General features: G+C 42.3%; 1 pseudogene across 1 annotated transcript; it reads right to left on the bottom strand.

The window, feature by feature from the left end:
* Nucleotides 1-11,651: 11,651 nt before the first annotated feature.
* On the bottom strand, nucleotides 11,652-11,959 carry LOC129138848 (embryonic testis differentiation protein homolog B-like; annotated as a pseudogene). Its single transcript, XR_008542061.1, has one exon. The product of XR_008542061.1 is annotated as an embryonic testis differentiation protein homolog B-like (transcript).
* Nucleotides 11,960-26,101: the final 14,142 nt, after the last annotated feature.

The raw sequence follows: 26,101 nt of genomic DNA, 5'->3' as shown, positions 1-26,101 counted from the left end.
TGCACATGAACTTGAGCATGTGCACAGTCATCCTGAGATGACAGTGGTTTTAGTAGAGCTATCTTTGACTATCTTTTTCTATGATCACACCTTTTTAGGCTCACTAATTGCCTGCTGATAGAGCTCTTTGTTTTCACAATGCCTTAGAGTATACATTGTTCTGTAGCCTGATCCATTTAAATTTCAGTCCCTTTGGAAATGTGGTTTTTAGCGAAAGTCTTTGAGGTTTGTTCTGATCCCAGGAGAAATCTTCTTTACTGTTTCTTTCCCTGGTTCTCTTTGGTAAACTCAGCCCTAGGTAACCATAAATCTTTTTTCTTTATAGATTTGCCTATTGTGGATTTTTTGTGCAAGTAGAATCATACCATATGTTGTCCTTTGTGTCTGGCTTCTTTTACTTAGCATACTGCTTTCAAATTTCATCCATGTTGCAGCATGTATCATTATTTCATTTCTTTTTATTGCTGAATAATATTCCATTGTATGGATATATCACATTTCATTAATCCATCCATAAGTTGATGTACTTATGGGTTGTTTCCACTTTTATATTATTGTGATTAATGACACTATGATTATTATACAAGTTTTTGTGTGTACACATGTTTTACTTGTCATGGGTGTATACATATGAGTGGAATTTTGGGGTCATATGGTAACTCTGTTTAACTGTTTGGGGAACTATCAGACTGTTTTCCAAAATGGCTGCTCCACCAGCAGTGTATGAGGATTCTAATTTCTCCACATCCTCACTAAAATGTGTTAATGTCCCTTTACTTTAACCATTTTAGGTGGTAAAGTGGTATTTCCTGGGTTTTAACTGGCATTTCCCTAAGCCTGATGTTATATGCAGGTTTTCTATAGATGCTTTTTATCAAGTTGGTAAAGTTCCTTTTTATTTATGGTTTGCTGAAATTTTTTTATCATGAATGAATGTTATAATTTGTCAAATGTGCTTCAACTTCTATTGATATTGTTGGGGAGGACAAACTTTGCTTTTATCTTCTCAGGTTCTGTTTTGGGGCCTGTGAATTAAACTGACAGAAGACAGGCAAACAGGAGAAAAAGTTTACAATTTTTATTGATGTTAATATTTAAAATTTTACATGTGTGAGGGCTTCATAGAAAAGAAATGAAAAACAATAAAAAAGGAAAACAAAATAAATGAAAAACAACAACAAAAAGAAATGAATAAAACAGAGAAAGAGTTAACTGGGGATACAAAATCAAAATGTGTGTAATATTTAAATTTTACATGCATGTGGCTCCATAGAAAAATGAAAAATTAAAAAATGAAAAACAAAAATAAATTTAAAAAAGAGAAACAGTTAATTGGGGACACAACATGTAGACAAGAAAAGTTTGGTGCAAAGAGGAGAAAGAACAGATGACTAAAGAGTCAGAGAAAGGCCGGGCGCGGTGGCTCACGCCTGTAATCCCAGCACTTTGAGAGGCCGAGGCGGGCGCATCACGAGGTCAGGAGATCGAGACCATCCTGGCCAACATGGTGAAACCCCGTCTCTACTAAAAATACAAAAAATTAGCCGCGCGTTGTTGCGGGCGCCTGTAGTCCCAGCTACTCGGGAGGCTGCGCCAGGAAAACGGCGTGAACCCGGGAAGCGGAGCTTGCAGTGAGCCGAGATCGTGCCACTGCACTCCAGCCTGGGCGACAGAGCGAGACGACTCCGTCTCAAAAAAAAAAAAAAAAAAAAAAAAGAGTCAGAGAAAGAAGAATTGGTGGAGTGATGCTCTTGAGAAGGTAAGATTTCAGATCTAGTGTGCAAGTTAGAGATTTGACCTTAGACAGGAGTAAAAGCATTCATCTATGTGAATTAGTGGCAAGTCTGCATATTCTGGTGTTAGTTCCCCTCCAAATTCATCTACCTAATGCAGGTACAGAGAAAAGCAGTGCCTTATGTTTGACCAGAGTTGTGTTTTTGTCAATGGTCTATGACCAAGAAAGACAAGGGTCAGTAATTGAGATGGTCAGCAACCCGGTGATTACAATGATTAACATGGAATTTCAGCCCTGTAAGGAGAGGAGAGAGGACATCACAGGTTTGAGTAAATGTGATAGAATCAATGAATGGGAATTTGCAGTGGGAATGAAAGAGTGTTAGAATCAGGATACCAAAATGAATAAACTTAAAGTTGAAAGTGCTCAGAGATTGAGGTGCATTACATTTTTTATACTGTTCCTGATATTTTATTTCTGGTTGTTCTCTCCATTTCCTAAGATATTTATCTTATAATCTTTTGTATTTGTGGATTTGTATATTTCTACTTGTTGTGCTCTCAACATCTGTTTTTTGTTGTTGTTGTTTGTTTGGTTTTTTGTTTTTTGTTTTTTGAAGGGGTGGGTTGCCCCTCCACACCTGTGAGCGTTTCTCATTAGGGGGAACGAGAGACTTGGAAAACAAAGAGACACAGAGACAAAGTATAGAGAAAGAAAAAAGGTGGCCCAGGGGACCGGCGTTCAGCACACGGAGGATCCCGCCGGCCTCTGAGTTCCCTTAGTATTTATTCATCATTATTGGGTGTTTCTCGGAGAGGGGGATGTGGCAGGGTCATAGAATAATAGTGGAGAGAAGGTCAGCAGGTAAACACGTGAACAAAGGTCTCTGCATCATAAACAAGGTAAAGAATTAAGTGCTGTGCTTTAGATATGTATACACATAAACATCTCAATGCCTTAAAGAGCAGTATTGCTGCCCGCATGTCCCACCTCCAGCCCCAAGGCGGTTTTCCCCTATCTCAGTAGATGGAATATACAATCGGGTTTTACACCGAGACATTCCATTGCCCAGGGACGAGCAGGAGACAGATGCCTTCCCTTGTCTCAACTGCAAAGAGGCATTCCTTCCTCTTTTACTAATCCTCCTCAGCACAGACCCTTCACGGGTGTCGGGCTGGGGGACGGTCAGGTCTTTCCCTTCCCACGAGGCCATATTTCAGACTATCACATGGGGAGAAACCTTGGACAATACCTGGCTTTCCTAGGCAGAGGTCCCTGCGGCCTTCGGCAGTGTTTTGTGTCCCCGGGTACTTGAGATTAGGGAGTGGTGATGACTCTTAACGAGCATGCTGCCTTCAAGCATTTGTTGAACAAAGCACATCTTGCACAGCCCTTAATCCATTTAACCCTGAGTTGACACAGCACATGTTTCAGAGAGCATGGGGTTGGGGGTAAGGTTACAGATTAACAGCATCTCAAGGCAGAAGAATTTTTCTTAGTACAGAACAAAATGGAGTCTCCTATGTCTACTTCTTTCTACACAGACACAGTAACAATCTGATCTCTCTTTCTTTTCCCCACGTTTTTGAGACGGAGTTTCACTCTGCTGCCCAGAGTGGAGTGTGCAGTGGCACGATCTCGGATCACTGCAACCTCCTTCCCCCGGGTTCAAGCGATTCTCCTGCCTCAGCCTCCTGAGTATCTGGGATTACAGGCACCTGCCACTACCCCCAGCTAATTTTTGTATTTTTAGTAGAGACTGGGTTTCACCATCTTGGCCAGGCTGGTCCTGAACTCCTGACCTCGTGATCCACCCACCTTGGCCTCCCAAAGTGCTGGGATTACAAGCGTGAGCCACCATGCCCGGCCACATCTGTGTGCTTTAAGGATATAATATTATTAGATTCAGACACATTTAAAAGTAATTACAATTTTCTTATTTAGTTAGCCATCACTTTTTTCTGCTCATGCCTCAGCTGTTGGGGGTCTTTGCCTGAAGATGTGACACAGATCTTCATTTCTGAGAGGTCTGAGTCATCCATGGTACTGCCTATTTATTTTAATTACTGTAGCTTTTCATTACCTTTTAGTATGAACATAAAAGCACCAAGGGGAACCCAAGAAAATCCTGAGTTGATTCCAAATATGGCCCTTCCCCATTCTCTCTTTTATAATGTAGCTGCATCTGATTTCTCCTTAGTAATCAGGGTAAATCACCTCAGCCAGCGACATAATCCCCTACTTGACTGTTGTTTCTATGGCATGAGGTATTCAAAATGGCCAGGTGGCAGTCTTATCTTACTATTCAGTGGAACCACTCATATGATCCCTGATGGAAGCATTCCTCCTTGGGAACTGACACTTCCAAATCAGCAGAGCTAAAAGTGGCAAGAAGAAGAAACAAAAAATCTATGAGTTGGCTGCTAAGAGGTCCTAGTGAGAGAAGGAGCTCCCTCTTCCACCCCTTAATTCCTGGACACATGTATTCTATCTATGGGGGAAACAACACCATATAATGGTCTCTGTTTTAAAGCATATATTGCATCCTTTTAGATAGAACTTCATCCTTTCAGGGTGTCGTCACCCAGGGGATTCCTGATTTTTCATTAAGTCTATCCACCTTTCAATTGTATCAAGCACTTTTGGGTGATGGGTTATATGATAAGACCAGTACTGAACTTCCTTTGATGTGAAATTAATTGTACAATCAAAAACAATGCTATGTGGAATACCATAATGAAGTATGTGGCATTCTGTGAGTCCACATATGGTGATGCTGATATAAGCATTATGGATAGAGAAGATAATCCATACCCTGAATATGTGTCTATTATGATGAGGACAAATATCTGCCTCCTTGCCATAATATGGATGTTTGTGTCCCATTCCCCCCACCAAATTCATATGTTCAGATCTTAATCCCCAAGGTAATAATATTAAGAGGTGAAGTTTTTTGGGAGGTGATTAAGTCATGAGGGTAGAGCCCTAATGAATGGGAATAGTGTCCATATAAAAGAGACACAAGAAAGTCCCCTTGCTCCCTTCACCATGTGAGGACTCAGTGAGAAGGTACCATGTTTGAACCAGGAAGCAGGCTCTCACCAGACACTGAATCTGCCAGCATCTTATTCTTGTTCTTCCCAGCCTCCAGAACTATGAGAAATATTTTTTGTTCTATATAAGCTACCTTGTTTATTGTATTTTGTTATAGCAGCCTCAATGGACTGTGACACACATCCACAATGGAAGAGGTCCAATGTAACTGTCCTGCCACCAAGTTGCTGGCAGGTTTGCCCAGGGAACATTGCCATATCTGGAGCATAGTGTTGTTCTTTGCTATTTGTCAGGTTAGGACCTCACTAGTAATGGTAGCCAGATCAGCCTTCATTATGGAAAGTCCATGTTTCTGTGTCCATAAGACCATTGGGCAAGAGGTGGGACAGATGGACAATTAGATTGATTGCCATGCACAGAAAATGTCCCCATTGAAAAGTAGTAGTCTTACTTAGACTACTGGGATTATGGGATAACAGAGCACACTCCAGTGTAGTATATGGTGCCTACAAAATCCAAAACTTGCCCACCAATCACTGAGCTTCTTTTTTCCAATGATGTAACAGGTACAGACAACACATACAGTGAAGCATAGATGGGTATATCCATCCTGCTACAGTACATTGACATACAAGAGAAGAGCTGAAATGTAGGATATAGAACTATACACACCAACGTAGGTAAATTTCACAATTATAATGGTTGAGTGGGAAAAAAGGTAGCATAAAAGTATGTACCAAATAGTAAGAAAAACATGTCAAGCTGTGTGTGTATGTGTGTGTGCGTGTGTGTACATATATTGGATACACACACACATAGATAGCAAAGGTATCCAAAAGGCAGCAGGATGTTGAAGTGGAACTCTATTTAGTCTCAGACTTAGCTAATGCTTCCAAAATTGGTACCAAGTGCTTCACATCTTGCAAGGAGTTGCCTATCAGTGGAGGACTGGTAAAGAAGGCAATCACAAACAATCATGTAAGCTCTGACCACTCACCCATGTGTGAGTATGTACTGACATTAGAGAATCTGGGTGACTTGGAGAGCAGAGAGGCCCACTTAACAGAGGTTGAATAGTGTCCTCAGCTTACAGGAAGAAAATGCTCTTCACCTCAAACTTCCTGGAGTGATGGCACTTCACAGGGGCCACAAGAAGGGTTTGAATCAGCTTCTCAAAAGATAGTATCAGAAAGAAACTTAAAAAGGAATTAGGATAGCAGAAAGAGAAGAGAGGAGAGAAAGGGGAGAGAGGAAGAGAAGGGAAGAGAGAGAGAGAAATAGTATTTGGTTTGGTCTGGAGTATTCTGAAGGAAGTTTTCTCAAGAGATCTGTGTGGAGGCCTTATGTCAGGGAACTGTAGGGACTTGAGACCTAGTGATTTAGTCCCTGAACAGCCATTAATGCACTCACTGAAAAAAAACAAAATCAGATTTAAACAGCTGCTAAACTCCATCCAGATAAGGGAGATGTTTACTGACCTGAAACTCTTGCCTTTCCCCCTGTTCAACAGACCCTGGTGGATCAGTATTTGCAAAAGGGGAGGGGTGCAGATGATGTCTGAGTACAAGTGGAAGGGTCACCGCCCTTTCCCACTGCAGGCTGCAGCCTAGACCCAGCCTGAGCTGGGGGAAGCAAGAAGCTTTGATATGGGAAGATTAGAGTTGTGATGATTATCTTGGACAGGGTGTACAAATTACTGAACACTGACCAAGTGGAATACTAAGGTCACAAAAGACATGTTCTTATCTAGCAGTGATCAAAAAATGTGTAGGGCTAACTCTAGGATTGATAATAGGGAGCAGAGATGAAAGAACCCAGCAGAATGGACGTGGCTTGGACATTGGGAGGGGTTATGGGACAAAATAATTTGAATTTGGCCTCTACTTATTTTACACAACAGCCATACAGACATGAGAACGACAAATCCAAAATTCAGAATCGAGCTTACGTGAGGGACAAATGAAGTCCTTTAGTTTAAAGTTGCATTTTCTTTGCTGGGAGGTGAGTAAACAGGCAGTTCCTCTACTGTTACCTATACATTTCTGTATTGCTGATCTACTTCCCCACACCGTGGTTTTTCCAAAATGTCACTTTTGTCCAATAACTCTTTTTATGGCAACTGAAGATGGTACATGAGCTCAGGCCCGTGTAATCTACCAGTCTTACCATCACCCAGAAGCATCTGGCCTCATACAGTGCTGGAATGGCCTGTTGAAAAGTCAATTGTAGCATTATGTAGGAAGCAGAAACTTGCAAGGTTGGAGGGCTGTCCTACAGGATATGGCTCTAGTTCTGGACCTGTAAGCAACCTATAGTGCCATTCTCCATTGCCAGGATGGGACAGAGAATGACTCTCCCCACTCTTATGCCCCCCAAAAATGATTCACAGATTTTCCCCCTTCCTTTTCTCCAAAAATAGGACTTGGATAGTTTAGAGGCTAAAATATTTGAGCTAAGATGCCTCTTCCTTGGAAAATATCCACAGTTCCATTATCTTGGAAACTGACATTGACTCCTTGTTCCCTGTCCATTTTCAAGTCTTTGGATAACAAAAGTTGGGGTTGAGAAGGGGTCACTGTCCTGAATGGGTGAGTGATCCAGATGGCCAAGGGGAGTTTGGATTGCTGCTTCCTAATGTGAGAAAGATGACGAGTTCTGTACCTGAGGGGATTCACTGGGGCACCACCTAGCACTTCCGTGTCGAGCTCTAATGTTCCACGGAAAATTGATGCAATTCCATAATGGTATCACTTCCAAAAATTCATATCTTTCAGCAACAAATTCCTAGGTTATTCCACCAGGTACACATCCACCAACATTTCCAGGTGCTGACAGAGTATAAGAAATTAGTTTCATAGGGAGATAAGATGACTTTTCCTTCACCCATTCCATGAGAATGTGTAGGAAACTTTCTTGTAACCACTAAAGTTACAATTTAGGATCTGTGTGGTATTATAATCAAATCGACCTCATATCGTGTGTTATGCAAGGGTATTTTTTCCTCTGATCAAAGCAACAGTGGGTGCTGGCTGTGGAAAAAAAATGGTGAATTGGTTAGATTATTCTCAGTTTGTTCAACCAGATATATGCTTCTCTACAAGGCTCTGTGTTCCAGAAGGCTGATACCATGGACCACATCACTTTGGCTTCCTTGCTCTCTGGTTAGTAGATGATTTGAGCAATGAGAGGCAGCAACCAGAAATGAAAGGTTAGAAGAGTGTCTCCTGACACCGTGTGCGCACTCTCCACTCAGCCTCTAATCCCTGGCAATCAGCTGCGTCCAGATTTCCCCAGAGGAGGCTACTTATGGCCTCCACTAAGATTTCCTGAGAAAAATCTCTTTAGGAGAATCTGGCCAAATCTCATCCCTCTCCTGCAGCCACTCCCCTTGTAAAATTTATTTGTGAGTCTGACTTCTGGGGACACAAGTCAAGCCCAATAAGGATATGCTGAGTAGCCACAGCCTTCCAGTAAATTTGAAGTGTAAGGGATTTTCCTCTTGAGAACTCAGCACACTATGCAACCCCTGTGAAGTGGGCTTCCTGGTCTCCAACCCACCCAGACTTCCAGTGTGAGTAGACACCCGCAGGTGGGTGAGTGGTCAGAGGTCACATGATTATGATTGCCTTCTTTACCAGGCCTCCATTGTTAGGCAACTCCTTGCAAGATGGGAGTTAGTTGGTATCAACTGTTTTGGGGCACTAGTCAAGTCGGAAACTGGACAGAGTTTCACTTGAATGTGCTGCTGCTCTAGTTTGGATAACTTTACTGTCTATGTATATATCCAAGTACTGCTTGGCACAATTGAGTAACTATTTGGTACATAATTCTGTGCTACTTGTTTTCTCACTCAGTATAATAGTGAGATTTATCTGCATGTAACTCTGTATCCTAAATTCTGTCTCTTCTGTTGTGTGGCCATGGAGTGTAGGAGGTTGACTGTTAACAGCCTCTGCTCCTGTGGGTTTGGCTCCTTCTTGCCCTACCTGCTGCTTTCTCAGCCTCCATTCCCCACCTTTTCTCCACCTCACAGCCACTGTTCGATGCTGGACTGCAGGTAAATAGTCACCGACGCAGGAGTGTCCAGGCAGCGTTCCCCGCAAAAGTGCACCCAGGAGGCCCCTGTACCTGGCAACCTCTAACCCCTCCCCTCCATCCTACAGCCAGCTGCATCCTCTGAGGAGAGGCTGGTGGCTCCTTTTTGGCAATGCTGAATCAGAGCAGGGACAGAGAAGGCAACAGGGACAGAGGGGAGGGTGAAAAGGACATAGAGGGGTTAAATTTTCTACCCCATAAAAATCTAAGCCAGGTGCGGTGGCTCGCGCCTGTAATCACAGCACTTTGGGAGGCCGAGGTGAGTGGATTACGAGGTCAGGAGTTCAAGACTAGCCTGGCCAACATAGTGAAACTCCGTCTCTAATAAAAATATGAAATAAATTAGCTGGGCGTGGTGGCAGGTGCCTGTAATCCCAGCTACTTGGGAGGCTGAGGCAGGAGAATCACTTGAACCCGGGAGGCAGAGATTGCAGTGAGCCGCGATTGTGCCATTGCACTCCAGTCTGGGCGACAGCGTGAGACTGAGTCTCAAAAAAAAAAAAAAAAAATCTGGAGGAGACCTGACTAAGGGGCAAGAGAATACTAAGCCTAAGCCTTAGATGTAGGGGAGGGGACACAGGAGGGGCCTTGGGTAATGCTGGACAGGTTGTGAGAACACAGGGAATTGGAGAGGAGAGGAAGTGGGGACAGAAGGGCTGCTCACAGGCTTATTTTGCATCTTTAAAGGACGTTAAAGGACAAGAGAGATGCTTAGAATTTGTGATGGCTTTTGTAAAGTAAAAATAAAATCCTAAGCCCTCACCAACAAAATTGACCCTCCTTTGGCCAAGGGGACCCTAGAAGAACCTTAGAACTGAGTTCCTGGTCATGAGCAGATTGCAGGTCAGACAAGCCTCATTATACTCCCTCTCTTTTATGGTTTAGACACAACTCATCAGCATTAATGTTCAAATAGACATCATAATAAGGACAGAACAGACTTTTTGAGGCAATATGATACAAAATTATAAACAGTATTCAAGGATGTCAGGCAAGGGTTAAGCCATACACCCTTACACTGAAAGAATAAAGTATATTCCCACTGCCACAAGCTTTTCTTTTTCTCTAGCAGTTAAACAAGGACTGACCTAGAGATAAGCAATATTGAAACAATTGCAACTCACTTGTTGCCAGATGCTGACTAACTGACCCTCACTCTCCTATACCATAGCCATAACTACAGCTTTCACTGGGCAATCGATTGATTGCAGTAACTATCTCCTAATAAGAAACCACCGACCATGGACTGGCTCTGGCTGGATTATAGAGATTGTGCACTTGTGTTCCTATGTGCCCTGAAAGATCTGTTGTCATATAGGGCCTAAATGTGATACAGTTAAATGTTATGCCTGCACCCCAAGGTGAACATGAGTGGTATGTTACAGGGATGTTTCTTGAAAACGAATGTGTGAGATCCTCCTTATGAATATTTATAGCTCCTCCTGTAACTTGTAGAATCTGTATGTTCAGCCAACCCATTCAGCATAAAGCTCCTGCCCCAAGCCTTCCTCCTTCCAAGTGCCGGTCCGTGGTCTTGGCCAGAGGCACACTTCCCAGCCTGTGGCATGGCTGCTGTGTAGGCTGCAACCCTTTCTAAGAAATAGAGTTTCTTAGACACTAAAGCATTTAGAAAACAGACCTATAGCCGGGCGCGGTGGCTCACGCCTGTAATCCCAGCACTTTGGGAGGCCGAGGCGGGTGGATCACAAGGTCAGGAGTTTGAGACCAGCCTGGCCAAGATGGTGAAACCCCGTCTCTACTAAAAATAAAAAATTAGCCGGGCATGGTGGCAGGCGCCTGTAGTCCCAGCTACTCGGGAGGCTGAGGCAGGAGAATTCCTTGAACCTGGGAGGTGGAGGTTGCAGTGAGCCAAGATCGTGCCACTGCACTCTAGCCTGGGCAACAAAGCCAGACTCCATCTCAAAAAAAAAAAAAAAAAAAAAAGAAATACAGTTTCCTTGTCTCCTTTTATAAATTTAAACATTATGATTTTACATAAGTTAACACTTTTGTGGTTCACCTTATGTAAGTTTCATCTTACTCCTAACTTGGGCTTGCCAATATCCACCATGGCTCTGACCTTTTTGCTCTCCCTGTCCCCACTTCACCTTTAGCTCTCACTTCTTAGTGACCAATTGCCCATATAATTCCCATTTCAGGTTTTTTGGAGTGAGTATCTGACTTGCTCAGCACACTCCTTGGGGACAGAGCTTTTTGAATGGGAGCCATCTCACATGTCTTGTTGGACTATCTGATGGCTTCCCTTCAGGAAAATTAACTCTCTTTGATTAGCTGTGGCCTGAAGGTTTGTTTGACATGCCAAAAAAAAAAAAAAAGCCACCAGGACATTCTACTTTCCTGGGGACAATGAGCAGGGCAATTGCCTCTAGTAGGCTCTGTGGACATGATATCTGCAATGTTAAAGCATACCCCACACTCCCAACCCAGCTGTTGGTCTGCTCTTAAACAATGTCTTTTCACTTGGACAAGCATTAGGTTTTAGAGGGGAACACCAGGGCTGTCTCTCCAAAATGGCTAGGGAGAAGAGTCTTTGCTCTTTGAATGCCAAGTACTACATCACTACTTCACAGTGTTTTTCAGATTGATGGTGGGGGACATCTGGTGTGCAGCATGATCTCACTCTCTGCTCCGTGTCTGAGCACCCCTGCACTGTGCGTTAGGATGAACAAAAGCCCCTTCCAGTGTAACCCAAGTAAGCCCTGTCAGCAAACACATATCCAATCCAAAGGAGTGAAATGACAGACTGTTTTAATAGCTCAAACATGGGAGGAGTTTATTGTTCTAATTATAATTAATATCTCAAAATTCTGGGCAGGCCTCAGCACATAAGCCACATGACTCTTTGTCCAAGGCCATGTTCACCCTGGAGTTGCTTTATGACAGCATCCATATCCACCTTGACAGGTCGATGTCGCTTCTGTGCCTGCCCAGTTGTCTGTTGATTAAAAAGACCAGCACATTTTGGGTGGGCTTCTTGCATTTGAAGGACTTGTCAGGCTTCTTGATGTTCAGTGCAAGCTTGTTGGGACTGGCTTTAGGGTGTTATTTATCCATGACGCAGTGGCTCCAAACAACCTCAGGAAGACAGCTCAACTAAGAAAGCCTGAAAAAGATGATGAATTCCAGGTAATCAAGTGGACCTGGGACCTCTTCTTCACTGCCACACACCCACACAGCCACATATCACGCACACGCACACACACAAACACACACACACTCGGCTACCAGCAGTAGTCACAGGCGATTGCTTTGGGCCATCATCTGATTTGAAATGCCAACCATATCATTTATTCAATCTGTCTCACACATGGGGCTGTATAGGAGCCTGACGGGACCCGGAACATTAAGGATACACTTGCATCAACCCGATCTTCATCTGACACACACAGACTTGTTAGATTGCACTCAAAGCACTAGCTTAAACTCAAGTGTTAATGTAATTCTTATATCCACACTAATTTTAACTCAATTTTATGTTGCTCTTTTGCAGAGCTGCCTTCTTCTCACCTCTGTCTCCTTTGAATATCATTGGTGAAGCAGGTATGGCTCTTACTCCAACCCGCTGTGTAAGAAATAAACTGTACATTCTCAAGCGATACCTAGTTTCTGTTTCTAAGGCCCATCCTGCTGAGTTTCCATCTGGGGAACGTAATCTCAGTGATTTAAAGATTGTACTCACCTCTGATACCTGACCCTGTCTCACCCTCAAAAATGCTGTGTGGTATTTTATTTGAATCTGGCACAATGCCAAGGCCAGGGGTGGATGCCAACTGTGTTCTCAATTTTGGGCTCCCAAGAGAGATTAAAGGACTTGCCCAAGGCTACAGAGAGGTGAGACTGGAACTGAGAAAGCCTATATCTGAAGCCTTGTGCTCCTACCCACTCTTCTATAGTGTCTCTGTATCACTTTGAACAAATGACTCTCCCATACCCTCCCCTGATTACCAAACAGGGTTGGGGTTTATCAGATAGGTTAGTTAGGTAATGGCACAAAAGGATGCTCTATGATCTTAGTATATCAGGATATTTTACCTGTCAGGCCACTCAGATTGCTTTTTAAGAAAGATCTGGACCAGAAGGTAAACAGTAAGAGGAAACATGCTTTGGCACTCTCTCTCTTTCCCTGAGTCCCAGGGCCTTATTGGTTCAGTACAAAGTGAAGTCATGGTTACTACGGTGACTCACAATTGCCCTCAGAACCTAGTGCCAACAGTATGCAAGATTCAAACACTGGCCACCATCCCTGGCTTCCTTCGGGTTCAGGACTCAATAGGGTGAGGGAATTTGCTGGGTGAGGAAGCAGGTATATCCTGTGGCTGGGCGCCATCTGCGTCTCTTTCCTGGATGAAACACTCAGCTATCCTGGCCTCAGAGCTTCTTCCTGGCTTGTGCAAAATTCCTTCATTAAAATTTCTTCTTTGTGTGGATAAACAGCACCCACTGCATCTTGCCAGGTTCCCTGGGTAGTGATCAGCAACTTTGTCTGCCATGTTCCAATCAGGGAATTAGTCTCAGGTCGAATTTCCCACTTACTTGTCAATCTCTGCATCCTGCCTTGGTCATGACTCTGCAATTACTCCTTCTATAATATATAATTCATGTAAATGGAGTGTTTGTTTAGTCGCAGAAATTAAACACTGCAATTTGACAGTGCTGTGTCTCACACACCTAACCCCCTCCCAAAGCTCAGTGCAGTGGAGCTCCATACTTTTATTATGTGAACCTAGGATGCAGGTGGGCTTTTAATGCTTTGGAAAATCTTATGCTAAAACTGGTCCAGTTCCTTGAGACACACTCATATGTCTCAAGTCGTAGTCCCTTCCAAGTCTCTGATCTAGAATAACTATATTGTTGTCATTAAAGTGTGACCCATGTGAGTATTGTCTAGATGCAGGACATGATTTTCCAGGCTGTCCAAGTGTATTAGTCAGGGTTCCCTTAGAGGGACAGAACTAATAGGAGATATATATATATATATATATATATATATATATATATATATGAGTTTATTAAGTATTAACTTACACGATCACAAGGTCCCACAATAGGCTGTCTGCAAGCTGAGGAGCAAGGAGAGTCAGTCTGAGTCCCAAAATTGAAGAACTTGGAGTCTGATGTTCGAGGGCAGGAAGCATCCAGCAGGGGAGAAAGATGTACACTAGGAGGCCAGGCCCGTCTCAATAGTTCACATTTCTCTGCCTGCTTTATATTTGCTGGCAGCCGATTAGATTGCGCCCACCAGATTAAGGGTGGGTTTGCCTTCCCCAGCCCACTTATTCAAATGCTAATCTCCTTTGGCAGCACCCTGTAGACACACCTAGGATCAACACCCTGCATCCTTTAATCCAATCAAGTTGACACTCAGTATTAACCATCACAAGTCCGCCCCTTGTCAACTTGAACCCATACACATCTCCTCAGAGCACACATAATCTTCAAATAAAGACAATAATAAGGTCATAATTATGTCTAACATAATACAACTATCCTTCATACAACTGGAAACGCACCAATCCCCAACCCAAATATTATTACATAAAGTTAACAATACTAAATGCTGATATAAAGTCAATAAATCTTATGTCACATGATAAAGGGAATAAAATAAAGATATTTTCTTAGTACAAGTGTATACATGCACAAACATGTTTTTAACAAAAGGAGAAAATAATCATGACAACTACAGTCCTCATTTCTGCAGCTGGTCACGTGGTCATAGCTGGTATTGATGACTACCTTCTTCTACTACCCATTCTGTATTCCCTTTGCCTTCAGCAAACACCTCCGCAGGTCATGGTTTTTTTCCTGGTGGAGTGACTGAAACCTTCGTTCCTGAAGGGTCTGGGTCATTTGTAGTCCTGCCTAGATTGGGCTGTTGTAGTTTCCCATTGGCCTTAATCACAGGGCATGGTAATACTAAGAGACGCCCTAATGAATCTCCTGTATTCCATGCATACACTTTTTTTTTTTTTTTTTGAGACAGTCTTGCTCAGTCACCCAGGCTGGAGTGCACAATCTCGGCTCACTGCAACCTCTGCCTCCCAGGTTCAAGCGCTTCTCCTGCCTCAGCCTCCTGAGTAGCTGGGATTACAGGTGTGTGCCACCACGCCTGGCTAATTTTTGTATTTTTAGTAGAGACGGGGTTTTACCATGCTGGCCAGGCTGGTCTCGAACTCCTGACCTCAAGTGTTCCACCTGCCTCAGCCTCCCAAAGTGCTGGGATTACAGGCATGAGCCACCGTGCCCAGCCCATGTGTACTCTTTCTTATCTCCGTTGTGGAGTAGTAGGCTGATTTCATCTTGATAGTCTGGGTCAGTCACCCCAGTCAACACTATAACTTCCTTCTTAGCCTGTTGACTTAAAGGTAGGAGGAGCCCAAAGCGTCCAGGTGGCAACCTTAACTTCCACTTTAATGGAATCGTTGTTGTGTCTCCTAGTGGCAGCATTCCTCCCTCTGGAACTAAGACCTCTAGGCCAGCAGAATGTAATGTCATGGGAACAGGAAGCAAAAATTTTGCTCTCATTATCACATTCTTTTTTTTTTTTTTTTTTTTTTGAGACGAAGTTTTGCTCTTGTTGCCCAGGCTGTAGTGCAATGGCACAGTATCAGCTCACTGCAACCTCCACCTCCCGGGATCGTGTGATTCTCCTGCCTCAGCCTCCCAAGTAGCTAGGATTACAGGCGCCTGCCACCATGCCCAGCTAATTTTTTGTATTTTTAATAGAGACAGGGTTTCACCATTTTGGCCAGGCTGGTCTTGAACTCCTGATCTCAGGTGATCCGCCCACCTCGCCCTACCAAAGTGCTGGGATTACAGGCGTGAGCCACTGCGCCCAGCTTCATTATCACTTTCATCATCAGGAGGGCAGGAAGCATCCAGCACAGGAGAAAGATGTAGACTGGGAGGCTAGGCCTGTCTCTACCTTTCACTTTTCTCTGACTGCTTTATATTCGCTGGCAGCTGATTAGACTGTGGCCACCAGATTAAGGGTAGGTCTGCCCATTTACTCAAATGCTAATCTCCTTTGGTAACACCCCACAGACACACCCAAGATCAACACCCTGCATCCTTCAATCCAATCAAGTTGACACTCAGTATTAACCATCACACAGAGGGACAACGGTAAGGACAGGGCTTTGTGTTTTTTGTAATGGGTTCTCATGAGGAACTAAAATGACTATTATGAGGAGACGTGGCTTGCCTACACACTGGCTGCCCACTCAATCTTATGTAAGAACTGAGGAAATTGAGGTTCCTGTAAAGGGACCCAGCACACTCCCCTTCCTGAGTGGCAGGGAAGGAAGGCTCAGTCTTCCGGGTTTTCTTCTACCCCACGTAGAACCATGTAAAGACCACGAGGCCATGTTCAGTGTCCTAAACAATTTGAAGAGGGAAGAGAACTTATAGGTATAGAATATTTTAACAAAGAAAGTGGAAAACTGTCTTTCTCTTAAGGAACTGACATCCTAGAAAACCAAGGCAATCACCTAGGAAGTAGGCCAGGAGAGGCTGACTGACAGAATCTAAAAGCATAAAAATTTGCATTGTAGGCCAGGCACAATGGCTCATGCCTATAATCCCAGCACTTTGGAAGGCTGAGTGGGGTAGATCGCTTGAGCCCAGGAGTTCAAGAACAGCCTGGGCAGCATAAGATGATCCCATCTCTACAACAAAAATAAATAAATGAAAAATTTACATGGTCTTCCAATAAATAGGGAATATAATAGAAATAAAATATCTTACATTTGTCACAATCGTTATGAAACACCTAGAAAAATGATGAAGACACATATAAGGAAAACACACGCAACTTTTTATGAGCTTCCAGTTTGAATATTCAAATAAGATTTTAAAATACTACATTTTTCTGAAAATGAAGATCAATTTTTGCAATGGCATCAATTCTCCTCTAAATAAATCAGTGAATCCAGTGCAATCCTAATCATAAGTCGCAGCAGAATTTTGAGTGTTTTTGTAACTGGAAGACCAGATGAAATTATACTGCGAAAAATGTGAAGGATTATGTAAAAGGGGGAGCTTGTCATTCTGGACTTGAAACTTACTCTGTAGGATTGGTAAATGAAACAGGAATTGATAGACATGTCCACGGACCAACATAGAGATTCTAGAAATATATTCATGCAAAGCCGACTCTTTTGGTCAAGCGCGTGTGCGTGTGTGTGTGTGTGTGTGTGTGTGTGTGTGTGTTAGGGAGGGGAAATGCAGAGGGGTTTTCAGGACTACTTGGTGCTTCTCCTTCAGGTAATTCTGGATTCCATCAGCTTTCACAGGTATCTCTTCTGTGCTGTCTTCCTGAAGCCATCTGTGGAGTCAAGCAGTCATGGCTCAGGGACACTTTGAAGTAGGTACCAGCACATCTGCACGGAGCATCAGGAGGAAGGCAGATGAATACTTAAGACCCAGCCTGGCCGCTAAATACGTGCTGAGCATTTTACTCAGTAGACAGCTTGGGAATCACAAAAATGACACGGATCTGACAGAGTCACTGTGGACGCTGGCACAAGCCACACCAGGCTGGAGCTGGCCTTTGCCAACACACCATGGCATCAACTCACCTCTGCCCTCTGGCGAGGATGGAAAATCCAAGAAAATAGTGTGGATCAATAAATCCTTCCCCTGATGCAACCAATTACAAATGGAAGCTGTGTTGCTTTTGGTTGGACGTGGCTTTTGTTCATGTGGTTTCTTGACTTCTGAGCCATCTCTGTGCTACCAGAGGTCACAAGCAGATGAACTCTATCTACTCCCCCTTGAAAGTGTGTTTACTAATGTTGCAGAGTCTGGGGGTGCTGGATTAAACAGGGGCCCTGTTTAGAGAAGCTGGAAGGGAGGCTGAGTGGACACGTGGAGAGGCCCTGCAGCCCTAAATTTCTATTGGGAGGGGGCTTTAAGGAACCCACTTAGAGGTCTTGATTTGTCTCCCTTGATGTTTGGAGTAGTCAGTGGTTAAAAGTTGGAATCAAAAGTGAATTTAAAATGGGAGTGGTTTGTAAAGTGGGGAGGGAATTCTCTCAAGATAAAGGGAGCTAATGAAGCAACTAGAAATGCCCCAGAAATAAAGAATTGTCTTTGAATTTTTGGTGCAAAGTAATTTTGAGCCTACATTACTTTTAGCCAGACATTCAAGTATGAGGGTAAATTAGCATGCAAGGTGTTCAAATGTGCTTTCCCTGGAAATAGACCCTGAGACACACTTGTGCGTAGAAAGTGCTTACTTGGGATGGAGTCCCAGATAGCACTGGTAGGGGGGTGGGGACGTGAGACACACAAGGAAGGCAGCCAATCAAAGGTGGGGAGAACTATCTAGCAGGTTACCACTGTGGGCAATTGGAGCTAATTCCCAGGGGGACCCTATGGGAGACTGTGTGGAACATATACCTCACATTCATCCCAAGTGTAGGGTGAAGAGGCTGGGGGTATTTAGCCACCAAATACCCAACCATACTTGTTAAAGCACTTCCCCCAGGGGTGATATAAATCTCTGTCACCTCCACCTTGCCTTGTTTGATGTCCAGCATGGTCCAAAGGTGAGAAAAAAAGCCCCTAAGGCAGAGAGTCATGTGTAGTAAGTAGCCCTATAGATCCAAAGGTGAGACTTAGCTCTGCAGAGCCAAGACTCATGGGTGTTTTTAGTAACTTGCCTTGAGATTTAGAGGTGAGACCTGAGGGGATACAGGAAGACCACCGCAGGAGTCTGCTATACAAGGATTTAAAAAATATACTACCATATCAATTTGGGACCTAACAGCAAACAGAATTTGAATCAGATAGTTCAAGTAGTCATACTCTAATAAAGGAACCACTTGCATATGTAGGCAGAGAGAAGATACCACATAGGCTGTTTGGATCAGCAAGAATGGGAAATTTTTAGGAAACCTGGAATTTCGTGGCAAGGGGAAGAAATAATGTTATTGGCTAGCACTAAAAAACACCACTAATCAACAGCTGTAATTGTAGAGTGAGAACTCCACTGCCAGAGATACAGTGACAAGTAACGCTTGTGGTGAGGTTGGCCTCTCTCCTCCCACTCTTGGATTTCTTGCAGTTGCCTACCACTGGCCAAACCCAACTATTTGCTGAAGGCAAGGAAGCCCAGGTAATGTAGTCTACAAGCCTCAGTCTCCTAGGGCACATAGCTTGCAGAAAAGGTTACAGGATATATCTAGGTGGACAAAACAAAAATAACCAACACACTTCATTCCTACTGTCAATTGCTAAAACTCATCTACTGTTGCCATTTACTCAGATGGAAAAACACTCTTCACAACATAAGGAAGATACAAAGGCCCATCAGTCAACATATTATCATGGGGTGATGTCAAACCAATCATAATCCCATCTGTAACCCAAATTATAACCTTAATGATTACCAGTACTTTTTCAATAGTCATGAAAATCACAGGGAGAAAGCATTCTCACTTTTCTTCCTGTGACATCAATTCCATGTTCTCCTTAATCTATGCTGGCAGCTCAAGTTCCTGGTGAATATTTACCTGGCAGGGTGACTCAAGCATTCATTCCCAAAGGATCTGAGTCCTTGCAGGTGATGTCATCACGGAGTTGCATCAGTTTTCCACTGAACTTTAGAACTGGACTTGGGAGTGCTAAGCGATGCCCCAGTGAATCTCCTCAGTTCCAGAAGTAGTCTTCTTTTCCCCATTGTGATGCAGCAACCCAAATTCCCTTTGGTAATCTGGATGAGTCACTCACTCTTTCAGTATGGTAATTTCTTCTCAATTATCGGTTTTTTGGGGCAAGGGGATGAAAATGGACAGAGGACAATAGCTCATTGTCAGTTTCCAATTTAATGGAACCATAGATACATTTCTTTGGAGAGTCATTCTTGATTTGAGCTTTTAAAATTCCAAACCACTAAGCCTAATTTTGGGGGAAAGAAAAAGGAGAAAATATGTAAGTAGGTTTCAGGTGTTTAAATTCTGGTCTTGGTTCTTTTTCATACATTTTCTTAAAAATGACAGGTAGGGAAATGAATCATCTGACTGAGTGCTTGTGGGTTTTATGACAGTAGATGCTCTTCAGCCTCTCCAGTCAGTTGCCAAAGAATACAGTTTGGAATTTTGTTATACAAAACAATTGTTATTTAATGTCCTTTTATTATTTAACTAAAATTTGGGACTGGTCTTTTTCAAAAGCTTTATTTAACTTACTCTCTTCTTTTTAATTTATAAATAAGGAAAGTATTTGGCTAAGTGCTTATGGTTTTATGCCACTGAATATCCCCAAGCTGCCAGCAAGGCTAGTTTTGTGTTTTGTTTTATAACATAAATGTATTTTTTATAACATTCTGCTGTTTAAAAATTCTTATTATTTAATACCTTTCTTTGTCTAATAATGTGATGGTTAATTTTATGTGTCAGCTTGGCTGGGACAATGGGTGCCTAGATATTTGGTCAAACTTTATTCTGGGTGTGTCTGTGATGGTGTTTCTGGATGAGATTAACATTTGAATTAGTAGACGGAGTAAAGTAGATTGCCCTCCGTCATGTGAGTGGGCTTCATTCAATCAGTTGAAGGCCTGACTAGAATAAAAAGGCTGACCTTTCCTCAAGTAAGAAGGAATTTTTCCTGCCTTTGGACTCAATCTGAAACACTGGCTTTTGTGGGGCCTGAAGTCTGCCAGCCTTTAGAATGGAACTACCTGTGAACCCCGAACATCTGAGACAGGTCTCAGTTAATTTAGAAAGTTTATTTTGCCATGAGAATGTGCACCCGTGACACAACCTCAGGAGGTCCTGACAACATGTGCCCAAGGTGGTCAGAGCACAGTTTAGTTTTATGCATTTTAGGGTGACATGAGTCATCAGTCAATATATGTAAGACGAACATTGGCTTGGTACGGAAAGGTGGGACAACTGGAAGCAAAGGTGGGACAACTGGAAGCAAAGGTGGGACAACTCAAAGTGGGGAAGGGAGTCCCAAGGCATAGGTAGATAAGAGTTTCTATGCTTCATTACGTTTATTGATTTGCATATGTTGAACCAGGCTTGCATCCCAGGGATGAAGCCCACTTGATCATGGTGGATAAGCTTTTTGATGTGCTGCTGGATTCGGTTTGCCAGTATTTTACTGAGGATTTTTGCATCGATGTTCATCAGGGATATTGGTCTAAAATTCTCTTTTTTTGTTGTGTCTCTGCCAGAGTTTGGTATCAGGATGATGCTGGCCTCATAAAATGAGTTAGGGAGGATTCCCTCTTTTTCTATTGATTGGAATAGTTTCAGAAGGAATGGTACCAGCTCCTCCTCGTACCTCTGGTAGAATTCGGCTGTGAATCCATCTGGTCCTGGACGTTTTTTGGTTGGTAAGCTATTGATTATCGCCTCAATTTCAGAGCCTGTTATTGGTCTATTCAGGGATTCAACTTCTTCCTGGTTTAGTCTTGGGAGGGTGTATGTGTCCAGGAATTTATCCGTTTCTTCTAGATTTTCTAGTTTATTTGCATAGAGGTGTTTATAGTATTCTCTGACGGTAGTTTGTATTTCTGTGGGATCAGTGGTGATATCCCCTTTATCATTTTTTATTGCGTCTATTTGATTCTTCTCTTTTCTTCTTTATTAGTCTTGCTAGTGGTCTATCAATTTTGTTGATCTTTTCAAAAAACCGGCTCCTGGATTCATTGATTTTTTGAAGGGTTTTTTGTGTCTATTTCCTTCAGTTCTGCTCTGATCTTAGTTATTTCTTGCCTTCTGCTAGCTTTTGAATGTGTTTGCTCTTGCTTCTCTAGTTCTTTTAATTGTGAAGTTAGGGTGTCAATTTTAGATCTTTCCTGCTTTCTCTTGTGGGCATTTAGTGCTATAAATTTCCCTCTACACACTGCTTTGAATGTGTCCCAGAGATTCTGGTATGTTGTGTCTTTGTTCTCGGTGGTTTCAAAGAACATCTTTATTTCTGCCTTCATTTCGTTATGTAGCCAGTAGTCATTCAGGAGCAGGTTGTTCAGTTTCCATGTAGTTGAGCGGTTTTGAGTGAGTTTCATAATCCTGAATTCTAGTTTGATTGCCCTGTGGTCTGAGAGACAGTTTGTTATAATTTCTGTTCTTTTACATTTGCTGAGGAGTGATGTACTTCCAACTATGTGGTCAATTTTGGAATAGGTGTGGTGTGGTGCTGAGAAGAATGTATATTCTGTTGATTTGGGGTGGAGAGTTCTGTAGATGTCTATTAGGTCCACTTGGTGCAGAGCTGAGTTCAATTCCTGGATATCCTTGTTAACTTTCTGTCTCGTTGATCTGTCTAATGTTGACAGTGGGGTGTTAAAGTCTCCCATTATTATTGTGTGGGATTCTAAGAAAATGTGGCACATATACACCATGGAATACTATGCAGCCATAAAAAATGATGAGTTCATGTCCTTTGTAGGGACATGGATGAAGCTGGAAACCATCATTCTCAGCAAACTATCACAGGACAAAAAACCAAACACTGCATGTTCTCACTCATAGGTGGGAATCGAACAATGAGAACACATGGACACAGGAAGGGGAACATCACACACCGGGGCCTGTTGTGGGGTGGTGGGAGGGAGGAGGGATAGCCTTAGGAGATATACCTAATGTTAAATGACGAGTTAATGGGTGCAGCACACCAACATGGCACATGTATACATATGTAACAAACCTGCACGTTGTGCATATGTACCCTAAAACTTAAAGTATAATAGTAAAAAAAAGAGTTTCTAATTAGCCTTTCCAAATGAGGCAATCAGATATGCATTTATCTCAGTACGCAGAGGGATGACTTTGAATAGAATGGGAGGCAGGTTTGCCCTAAGCAGTTCTCAGCTTGACTTTTCCGTTTAGCTCAGTGATTTGGGGGTCCCAAGATTTATTTTCCTTTCACATATCCCATCAGCATTCCTGGGTCTCAAGCTTGCTGACTCACTCTGCAGATCTTGGGACTTGTCAGCCTGCACAATGTGTTAGGCAATTCCTTATAACACATATAAGCAATACGATATATATATACACACACACATATATAATACTAAAAATTATATATAATATGCATCATATATTAAATATATATAAATATCCTATATTGTGCATATACAATGTGCTCTAATATGTATGTACATGTGTGTATACACATATACATATACACATACATACATATATATTAGGGCATATATATATATATATATATATATATATATATATATATATATACATACACCCTATACCCTATTGGTTTTGTTCCTCTGGAGAACCCTAAGTAATACAACTAATATTTTTAAAAATATTTAAATTTTTTTGGTATTTCCAGTGTAAAATTTTACACATTGAGCATCAGACTGGTCAAGCCCCTGTTGTTTAATAACAGCAAATGCCTAGAAGTGCCACTGAAAGTAGTTTGGCATTTCATTCGCCAAAACAATTGCATGTTGAATGTCATGTTATTCAATTGAATTTGACCATTTGTTCTTTTTTTGTAAATTTCCCTTTGAAAAGTAGAACATGTTCAATTTGCAAATGAGGAAATTAATGGTCAAATTAAGTACTCTGTTTTCAGGAAGCGAATGGCTATTGGAGGTCATGTCGTACACTTTTGAATTTCATTTGACAGCATAATTGTGTATTTAATATAATGGTATTTCTTTTAATTTTGGACTCAACCCTCTTTCCCAGGTATCTTGCATAAAAAGATGTGCGTGGTGGTTTCTATTTACAAACAAGGAAGATGGGAGTTGTCATGGTTTCTATTTACAAACAAGGCGGATGGGAGTTGTCAGGAGTCAGGCTGGTCAGGACAAATAATGGTGAGAATAGGCTTCCCTATCTTAGGGTTCACTGGGCCCATCCCTTTGGCCACTCTGTGCTGACTGTGCCTTAATACTTCCAATGTGCACATATTGGCTGATGAAATAGTTCCTTGAGTGCCTATTTATATTTATGCCTCCATTTTGTGACAACTAACGTGTAGTCAAGGGGAGAACTGAAAGAAAGGAAAACTCTTGTCTCTTTCAAAAACCTGAGAACCATAATTACTGACAGTAACCTGAATCTTGCTTTAAGATAAAACAAGAATTCTTCCCTTTTATATCATTCTATTTAAGTTGGCTTATTAGCATTTGTCTGGTTCATTCTTGATATTGACTTGCATTATGTATGTTAGCTCAAGTAGAAATAATTCAATGACTTCTTTAGTGAAGTAACATTGGTGTTCTCCAAATATCACCTTCCTGGATTACATTTAAAGTGAGAAGGATGGATTGCTGGTACTTGGATCATAGCGCACCTCTGCCCTTGGTACTCCATGTCACCCAAATTTCAGAAATTGTGACATTACCTAGCCTCAGAAATCCTGGATTCGGTCAGAGCCCTAGACCTTGAACATTATCTAAGTGTGGAAATCAGGTCCAGGTATCAGGCTTGAAGGCACTTTAATTGCATCCCCATTTCCAGTATGATCCTAGGGGCATACTTTCCAATTAAGAACAAAGTCCTCAAATCCTATATTATATGAGCGAATGTTCAATTTCATCCATTGTCTTCTATTCCAAGAGCTTATGCTTGTTGTCATATGGCAGCAACCCCATTTATAATATGGAATTCTTAACAAAATTGTTTTGAATGTTATTAGTTTGCTTCTAATGTAAGAAATTTTCCAAATTACTATGTTACTAATTAATGACACTAATATATCATAAAATGCAGTTGTATCATGTGCATTTCATGGCATTAAGTGTCGTAGTGGGTAACATAGGAAGAAGCGCATAAAACCCATTTCAAAAATTTATTAGCCATAATCTTGCATAGTATATGAGTGTCTGTAATTGGTAACAAAGTAAGAACTCAAACCCCATTTTAAGGGTTACCCATAATTCTGAATGGGTCATTAGCCTGGATACTGAAGAATAAACTGAACTCTTTTGTACCTCTCCCTTCTAACAAATAAGTGGCTTTGCTTCTCAGTATAATGTTTTATAATTACTCTATAATGTTCCATTAAAGGAGGATGAACTATATTTCCTTCGTAAGGGGTGTTTAGGCCTCTGAGGCAGCAATCTTTTCTGATACTGTGGTTTTTTTCGTGCAGTCCCTACCTGTATTGGTTTCCTGTGGTTGCCGCAACAGGCTGTCATAAGTTGGGTGGCTAAAAACAACAGAAATGTATTCTTTTACAGTTCTGGAGGCCAGAAGTCTGAATTCAAGGTATCGGCAATGCCATGCTCCCTCTGAAGGTTCTAGGGAGGAATCTTTCTTTGTCTTTTCCCAGCTTCTGGTGGCTATTGGCAATTCTTGGCATTCCTCAGATTGTAAATGCATCACTCCGATCTCTGCCTCCATTTTCACATATCTTCCTTTGTGTATCTTCTTTGTGGGTGTCTCTGTGTCTTCTCCTCTTCTTAGAAGAACACCCGTAATGGATTCATGGGCCACTCTAAACCCAGGATGATTGCACATGGAGAGGAGATCCTTAATTATATTTGCGAAGACTCTATTTCCATATAGGGTCATATTCAGAGGTTCCTGATGGACATGAATTTTGGGGGACATGATTCAATCTACTACATCGTTTGGCATTACCATTCACTCTTTTGGATTACTTTGCACAGGCTGCATGACTGAGTACCCTGGGGTCAACAACCATTTTCAGAAGTTCCTCTGGATAAAGCAAAGAGGAAGTATGTCCCAACCACTCACCTAAATGAGTTTCCAAGTTACATAATTTTTCTGCAGTGGCGCTGGGCTGTCCACCCACAGGCAAGTCTTTTGGCAGATTCATACAGTCATCATCTCCTGTAGAACCTGTGATGGAAAAGTCCAGTACCGGTGAGCCTATGGGCCTGTAATATGAAGAGGGTGGAACTGGAATCACTTGTCAAGATCACCTAGACAAGTTCAGGGTATCCTTATGGTGTGCAAGGTTACGGGTGTTTTGTGAAGGGCAGTTCCCTCTTCCTGTCCCCTGTGCATCATTAACAATGATATGAAAAGCCCTTCCTGGAGATGCTAAAGATAGGGACTGCCAACAGTGGCAGTCACTCCCTGAGTACTGCTGACTCATTCCATGATAGAGACCCTGTTCCTATAACCTGTTCCTTTCATTAGACAGGGGGATCTTTTTCTAGTCCTTATTTGTGTTCCTCATGTACCCTATGGGAGCCACTGTTATAGAGACATTGACAAACTTAGACTGTTCTGATTTCAA

Source organism: Pan troglodytes, chromosome X (genome assembly GCF_028858775.2).
Source record: "Pan troglodytes isolate AG18354 chromosome X, NHGRI_mPanTro3-v2.0_pri, whole genome shotgun sequence".
Classification (NCBI taxonomy): domain Eukaryota; kingdom Metazoa; phylum Chordata; class Mammalia; order Primates; family Hominidae; genus Pan; species Pan troglodytes.
Note: the sequence above shows the minus strand (reverse complement) of the source record. Positions and strands in the feature narration are given on the sequence as shown.